Source organism: Dipodomys ordii, unplaced genomic scaffold (assembly GCF_000151885.1).
Source record: "Dipodomys ordii isolate 6190 unplaced genomic scaffold, Dord_2.0 Scaffold39, whole genome shotgun sequence".
NCBI lineage: Eukaryota > Metazoa > Chordata > Mammalia > Rodentia > Heteromyidae > Dipodomys > Dipodomys ordii.
The window spans coordinates 12,647,368-12,655,480 of record NW_012267255.1 but is presented as its reverse complement, the minus strand read 5'-3'; positions in this window follow the sequence as shown (position 1 = coordinate 12,655,480).

Genomic DNA, 8,113 nt, shown 5'->3' with positions numbered 1-8,113 from the left:
TGAGGGGCGCCTCGGACCCTCGCCGCATTCGTTTTCCTGCCCGCCCGGGTCGCACCTCGTTGGCACTGGGATGGGTTATTATTATTGTTGTTGTTGTTGTTGTTTTCTGGCGGGGGGGGGGAGGGTGAAGTTTTTATGGAGTTTCAAACCTGACAAACGCCCAGGAGGCTGCGGGTGTAGAACTCACACCTCGTATCTCACGTTTACCTTTTCTTATCGCCCCGGGTCCTCCAGAAGGCAGGCTGGGGTTGTTTGTGGCCCAAGGCCCCGAGCCTGGAGGTGTAAAAACATTCTCGTCCCCTCCCCCTCCCCCCTACTCCTCTCCCTCCCTCCCCGGGTATCCCCTCTATCACTTCCTGCGGCTCCAGTACACCTCACCTTCACAGCACTCCCCTCCTCCCCCCCACCCCAAGCCATAGTCTCTGGGCAAGTGTGGTGTGCTTTGCAAAATGGGAATCGTTGGAGGGGAGAGGTTGCAGTCACTGCATACTGTGAGAGCGTGCCCCCCCCGAATTCCCCCCCCCCCCCGCGACCCTATCAGTGATCCAAATCGGGTGTCCTGGAGGAGGAGCTTTCTGGGGCCCAGACCCTGGTATTACACAGGGTTCAACTTGTCACCACACGCCCCGATTTATCACTCGTTTTCACCCCATCTCTAGGGATCTAGAGCCGGGGGTTCAGCGGCGTGATTTTTTTTTAAGGGGTAAGGACTCTAACATCTTTTAATGGAGAATCTAATGGGGGGGGGTGTTGGATGTTTTGTGACAGTTTCAGGACCACAGCTGAAAGGGCCAAGGTAGGAGCAGCTTTCTTTCCAAGGTTACTTCCCCCCCCCCTCCTCCTATTTGGGAATTCACATCACCTCTGCCCCCTTTATGAAAAAAAAATTCAGATTTAGATGTGGAAGTGAATATTTGAATTTAATAAATCTCAACACCATAGGAGTCTTGGAGAATTAGGTCTTTATCCGCAGTGATTTCTTTAGAATATTTGCCAGTAAAGGCTATATAGACCCACTTCCTTATATCGTAGGAGCTGCAAGCAAAGAACGGTGGCATTAGCTTGACAGTATATGTAGGCCTGGTCTTGTGTGTGTGTGGGGAGGAGGGAGGGGGAAACCCTTACCTGAAAAATGTAAGACAGGACTAGGTAAGAAGTGTCTATCAGTTTCTAAGTCGGCAGGCAAGAGAACTTGGAGATGGAGAGAGTACTATCTAGTGAATGTTTTGCTAGCTGGTTATTCAACACTCCCCACTAAAATAGAACACCCATTCCAATTATCAGCACCTTCACCTCCCAGCTGTGAAAGCCCTTGACCTAGGAATGTGGGCTTTTTAGGATAACTGCTGTTTGGGAATACCTTGAATAATGTTCCTACTCAAAAGGCACCCTGGAAGGATTTTGGCAGCATTAGCTCAGAAAGTTTACTAGGATCTTTCTATGCTATACAGTGCTCTGCAGAATCTTCCCATCAGTTAGGTAGCAACAGACAATACCAACAAGTAAGGCCCAAAGCATCATATTATGGGTTTCCTGAGAGAAGTATGGTGAATACCATATGGGAGATAAGAGGGATGCTTATTTTACGTGGAGGAAATGTGAAGGTTTCTTGGTAGAAGTGTTTTGTGTGAGCTAGAAGGCAAAAGGATGATTTTAAAAGCACAGAAGTTAGAACAGGCCTCTGAAGTAGAATTGCTCTCATCTCAAATGCATACCAGACGTCACTGATCCAGCTGATGTGTTTCTGCATTGAAGCTTTGAAGCCTATTTTGTTTGCTTGTTTATAATTTCTCACTCAACCCCGCATGGTGATGAGCCACACATACAGGCACATTTCCAGCTACTCACATAAAGACATATTTATGCGTAAAGAACCTAGGAAGTTAAAAGGAAGATTAGGAGCATGATCTGGTTTGATAGAGACTTCTGTGGACTGTCCCTTTTATTCTTTGTCCTTATTACTGTGACAAGCAAATAAGCCACTGTGTTCAGAAAGCAAACATTATCCTCCTTGGATAAGATCTTTTCTTAATAAAATGTTTCAGTACGTGTTGCTGAAAACATTTTCAAACATCATAGTCTTCCTTTCTAAGGACAACTGGAGCAATTACAACATATTTTTTTTAAATACTAGGGAAAGAAAGTTTCAAGGACTATTCAAAAAGAACTTCCCACAATTTTGCTTATAATTTATCTGATTGAACACAGTCTGATGTCAGATTTGTGGTTAGTTTGTCACATTTGTTTATAGCTGACGGGCGTCCAAAGGACATTTAGTGTGTAATAGGATTGAGTCAGTCCTGAGCACACATTATATATGTGCTTTGTGGATTAAAAAAGGGAAGGAGAATCTGGATTGAAGAAGAATGATGGTACTGGTAGGGAGAATCTTGAGTAGCCAAAAGTAGATCCAAGGTATAGACCTTAAAAAAGAAAACCAACTAAAACAATGTTTTATTATGGAAATATCAACTATACATGTGTATATACAAATATGTAGACTAAATAATACAACAAACCCTCTATTTCCAACTTCATTTAAAAAAAAGATCAACTCAAGCTGTGCACCAGTGGCTCATGCCCATAATCCTAGCTACTAAAGAGGCTGAGACCTAAGGGCACCTGGGGCAGAATAGTCCATGAGATATCCACAAAAGTTAACTAGCAAAAAGCTGGTCTAGAGGCATGGCTCAAGTAGTAGAGCATAGACCCATAAGAAAAAAAACATTTAAAAATTATAAACTCAGTCATTCTTTTTTAAAAATCTCTACTGGACATTGATCCTAGGGCCTCAGGTATGCTGGACAAGCACTCTTATCACTGAAATACACTCCCTACTCTATTATATAAAGTTTTGTTTTAGCCAGGTTCTAGTGGCTCCCACCTGTAATCTTAGCTACTTGGAAGGCTGACATGTGAGGATCTCAGTTCAAAGTTAGTCTGGGCAGGAAAGTCTGTGAGAATCTTATCCCCAGTTAACTACTGAAAAGTTGGAAATGGAACAGTGGCTCAAGTGCAAAAACTCAAGCAAAAAAAAAAGTGCAAAAGCTCAGGGACAGTGCCCAGGCTTTGAGTTCAAGCCTCAGGACCAAAGTTTTGTTTTGAGACAGGATCTTACTGAGTTGCCCAGGGTGGCCATAAACTTTTGATCTTCTTGCCATAGCCTCCCAAGTAGCTGAGATTATAGGGTATGTCACCACACCCAGCCAGTCTTCCTTTAAGTATATTCCCACTCATTTTAGTCCTCCATAATATTTTGAAGCACTTCCCAAACATATTATTTTATCCATAAATATTTCAGGGAATATTTTCCCAAAGAAACATTACTTATTACATATAATACCAACATCATTCAGTATTTAATCATTATTATATTGAGTTGAATTCAATACAAATTCAAAATTAATTCATTGTTACATTAATTGAAGAGTCATTTGGATTTTCTGAGTTTTTCTATTCCTGTTTTACAGATTGAAATAATGTCTAGATTAGGCCCATATTCTGCAGTTAATATGCTATATACATGCACAGACATCTACATGCTAATTTATTGATGAATACTTTATATATAAGAAGACATAGTTCCTAAGTATTCGCGTGGAATGAGTTTTGATAAATGTATATACCTATGTAATCACCACCATGGTAAAATGTAGAACATTTCCTTCATTCATGCTTGTCTGCAGCTCTCCCACACCTGTCCCTGTGCAGCCAGTGATACATTTTTTTTATCACTAAAAATTAACTTTCACATTCTGTAGAATTTCATATGAATGGAATCCTTATAAACATATATTTTTTGTTGTCTACTTCAGTGGGGCATGAACTCAGGGCTTGGGTATTGTCTCAAGTTTGTTTTGTTTTGTTTGTTTTGCCAGTCCTGGGTCTTGAACTCTGGGCTTGGGTTCTATCCCTCCGTGGGCTTCTTTTGCTCAAAGCTAGCACTCTACCATTTGAGCCACATTTTTGTTTTTGTTTTTTCTGAATACTTTATTGGAGATAAGAGTCTCATGGGCTTTCTTGCCCTGTCTGACTTCAAACTGCAACTCTCAGATCTCAGCCTCTTGAGTAGCTAGGATTACAGGTGTGAGCCACTGTGCTTGGCTTGTCTCATGGTTTGTTTTTTTTTTTTTTGTTGTTGTTGTTGATTTTTTCCCTCTCAAGGCTGGGTACTTTACCACTTGAGCAACAGCTCTACTTGAAGCATTATCTCATAGACTTTCCTACCCAGGTTGGCTTTGAACTGTGGTCCTCAGATCTCAGCCTCTTGAATAGGTAGGATTATAAATGAGAACCACCTGACACCTGTCAGACTTCTTGGATTTAGCATAGTGCTTTTGATATTCATAGATGGTTTCTTTCTTTGTCATGAATAAATGATGTTCCATGGTAAAATTATACCACAATTGGTTTATCCTCTTATCTATTAATGGATATTGGATTGTTTATAGCTTTTAACCATTATGAAAAAATTTATTTGAACAAGTTTTAGACTGAACATATATTTTAATTTCTTTTTGTTATATATAAGAGCATTAATTGCTGGGTTATATGCTAAATATATGTTTAAATCTATAAGAAACTGCTGAATTGTTTTTTAGTAATCTCATACCTTGTATAGTAGCATTACAGCTACAGTTCTGCATCTGTGCCAGTCTAACTGGAATTGAGCCTTGTAATTATTTTAGTATCTCATATTTTAACTTGTCTTTGTCTGATATTAGATATTAATGCTGAGCATCATCATTCAGCTGTGTAGTTTCTTTTGCAAAGTGTCTATAACTCATTATCTTGGTTTCTTTGTTTTCCTATTATTTGAACATAAATCTTTTGTCAAATATATTTTTTCCCAGTTTGTGGCTTGCATTTCATATCTTAGCAATGTTTTTCACAGAGTTAGAAGTTAGAAATTTTATCCAATTTATTAATTTTTTTATAGTTCTGTGTTTTGTATCTGTGGGAGAACTCACCTCCTATATTTTCTTTTAGAAAAAGATGCTGACACTTTATGTGCAGGCCTTACTTTCTCTGCTACTGAACTCTTTTATTTTAACTCAAAAGCAGTTATATGCACTGCATAATCATGCATAAAAATAAAAAATTAAGTAAAAAGCCACCTTTATTTATAAAACTCTCAGTGGCCTCCTCTGATCCCTGAATTCAAACTTGATAGTTTTAGGTCTCATTCATATAGATATAGATAGATATACACACACACACTTCTGAACTTTATTCTGTTGGCCTATAGGTATGTTGATAAACTGAGATATTATCCCGTCTGTCTATTCAATTCTTCAATTTATTAAAATTGTGTTTCATAGTTTTCGACTTAGGGTGTTGCATACATTTTGTTAAACTTATCGCCTCCAAAATCTTGGGGTTTTTTGATGACATTGGAATTAATTTTACATTTTTTTATTTTTCAGTTGTTGTTAGCTTATAGAAATAAAATTGTAGTCTTATTGACTTAAATTATGTGTTGCTGAGCTCTTTTGCTCAAAGCTAGTGCTCTATTACTTTGAGCCACAGCACTACTTCTGTTTTTCTGGTAGTTAATTGGAGAGAAGAGTCTCATAAACGTTCCTGCCTGGGCTGGCTTCGAACCAGGATCCTCAGATCTCAGCCTCCTGAGTAGTGAGGATTATAGGCGCAAGCCACCAGTACCTTGATCTGATGTATTTTATTAGATGGACTAGCTCGGGATTTTTAGGTACATTAGCATGTTATCTCTCATTAAAGTGTTTTACTTCTTTTAATCTGTGGTTTTTAAAAAACTCTTAGTCTTGGGCTGGGAAGGTGGCTCAGTGGTAGAGTACTTGCCTTGCATGCATGAGGCCTCCGGTTCGATTCCTCAGCACCACATAAGCAAAAAGAAAAAAGCCAGAAGTGGCGCTGTGGCTCAGGTAGTAGAGCGCTAGCCTTGAGCTGAAGAGCTGAGGGACAGTGTCCAGGCCCAGAGTTCAGGCCCCACGACTGGATCCCTAAAAAAATAAATAAACAAATAAAAATCTTAGTCTTTTATGTTTGATATAATGTTAGCTGTGGGCTTATTGCAAATGCCTTTTATCCTGTTGAAAAAATTCCTTTTTATTCTGACTTTGCCTACTTTTATGAATGAGAATGGAATTTTGTTAGATGCTTTTTCTGCATCACTTGAGATGGTCCTGTATTTTTTTCTCTACTGAATGTTAAGCTAAACTAGCATTCCTAGGACAAATCCTTTTAGCCATAATATTGGATTTGACTTGCTAATAGTATGTTGTAGAACTTGGTTTGTAGTTTTCTTGTAGCATCTTTAGTTTTTATAACAGGGTGCTACTGCCATAGAATAAATTTACTAAGTTCCTATTTCCTTTATTTTCCAAGAATTTGTGTAGGATTTTTCCCCCTCTGATTCAGTGGATCTAATCAGTGAAACTCATCTAGATTTACAGTTTTCCTTATGGGGAGTTTTCAGTGATAAATTTGACCTTTTGATATGTATAAGACTATTTAGACTTTGTTTCTTTTATCAAGGTTTTATCTCCCAGTGAAATTTTCCATTTCATTTGAATCGTTGAATTTATCAGCATAAAGTATTTCTACATTCCTTGGAATCCTTTTAAGATCTGTGGGGTCTTTATTGATGTTCTTTCATTCATATCAGCGGTTTTTGTTTATTTCTTAATCACTCTAGCATTTATCAGTTTTATCTTTTCAAACAACTGGCTTTTGGCCTCATTAATTCTTTCTCTTCCATATGTTTTACATGATTAATTTCTGTTCTTATCATTATTTCCCTTTCTTATTCAGGTTGAGTTGTTCTTTTCTAGGTTCTTAAAGTAGAATCTTGGAGCATTGACTTTTAATATTTTTTAAAATAATTCATCTAAAACTATTTATCTTAGCATAATTTTTGCTCTATGTGCTCCATAATTTGAGGTATGTTTTCATTTTTATTCAGTTTAAAACATTAAAATTTCCCTTGTGAAAATTTGGGTCACAAGTTATTAAAGTATGTTTACAATATTCAAATATTTTGGGATTCCACAGATATTTTTCTCTTATTGATTTTAAGTTTAACTTTGTTTAAGTCAGAAAACATATACTGTATGATTTCGTTCCTCTTAAGCATATTGGAATTTGTTTTATGATTCCACATATGGTCTATTTTAGGGAACATCCTATGCATAGTTGAATGTTTATTCTGCCATTTTAGAGTAGAGTTTTTTGTACATGTATGTATATTAGGTCAAATTGGTTATTATCAAGCCTCCTATATTCTCAATTTTCAGTTATTCTGTTAATGTAAATGAAGAGTCAATTACTGAAAAATTTAAGTTGTGGATTTGTCTGTTTCTACTAATCTTTCTTTCGTTTTTGTTGGTGTGGTTTGCACTCAGGGCCTGGGCACTGTCTCTGAGCTTCTCTGCTCAAGGATAGGGCTCTGCCACTTTCAGTCATAGCACCACTTCTGGTTTTCAGGTGGTTATTGAGATAAAGAGTCTCAAGGACTTCTCTGCCCAAGCTGTCTTTGAACCAGGATCCTTATATCTCAGTTTCCTGAGCGCCTAGGATTACAGGTGTGAGCCAGAGTGCCCAACACTACTAATATTTCTGTCAGGTGTTGTCTCATATATCTTAAAACTTCTTTTTAGGTGCATATATATTTAGGACTGTTAAAATTTTACAAAGAAATGACTCATTTATCATTATGAAACAATACTTTTTATCCTAGGTCATATTCTTTGTTTAACAGGCATTTGAGTTTTCTATAATTAGTATTTCTATGATATATCTTTTTTGTTGTCATATCTGTGTGTGGGGGGGGGGAGACTGGAGTTTGAACTCAGGACCTCAAATTCTTGCTAGCTTAGGTGATCTCCTTCACTTGAGTTGCCTCCACCCAGGTAGGTAGGGGTGTGTGTCTGTCTGTGTGTGTGTGTGTGTGTGTGTGCGTTGCTTCTGGAGCTTGAACTCAGTGCCTGGGCTGTGTCTTGTAGCTTTTTTTTTTTTGGGTCCGGTTGTGGGGCCTGAACTTTGGGCCTGGGCGCTGTCCCTCAGCTCTTCAGCTCAAGGCTAGCGCTCTACCACTTGAGCCACACTGCCACTTCCAGCTTTTTTCTTTTTGCTT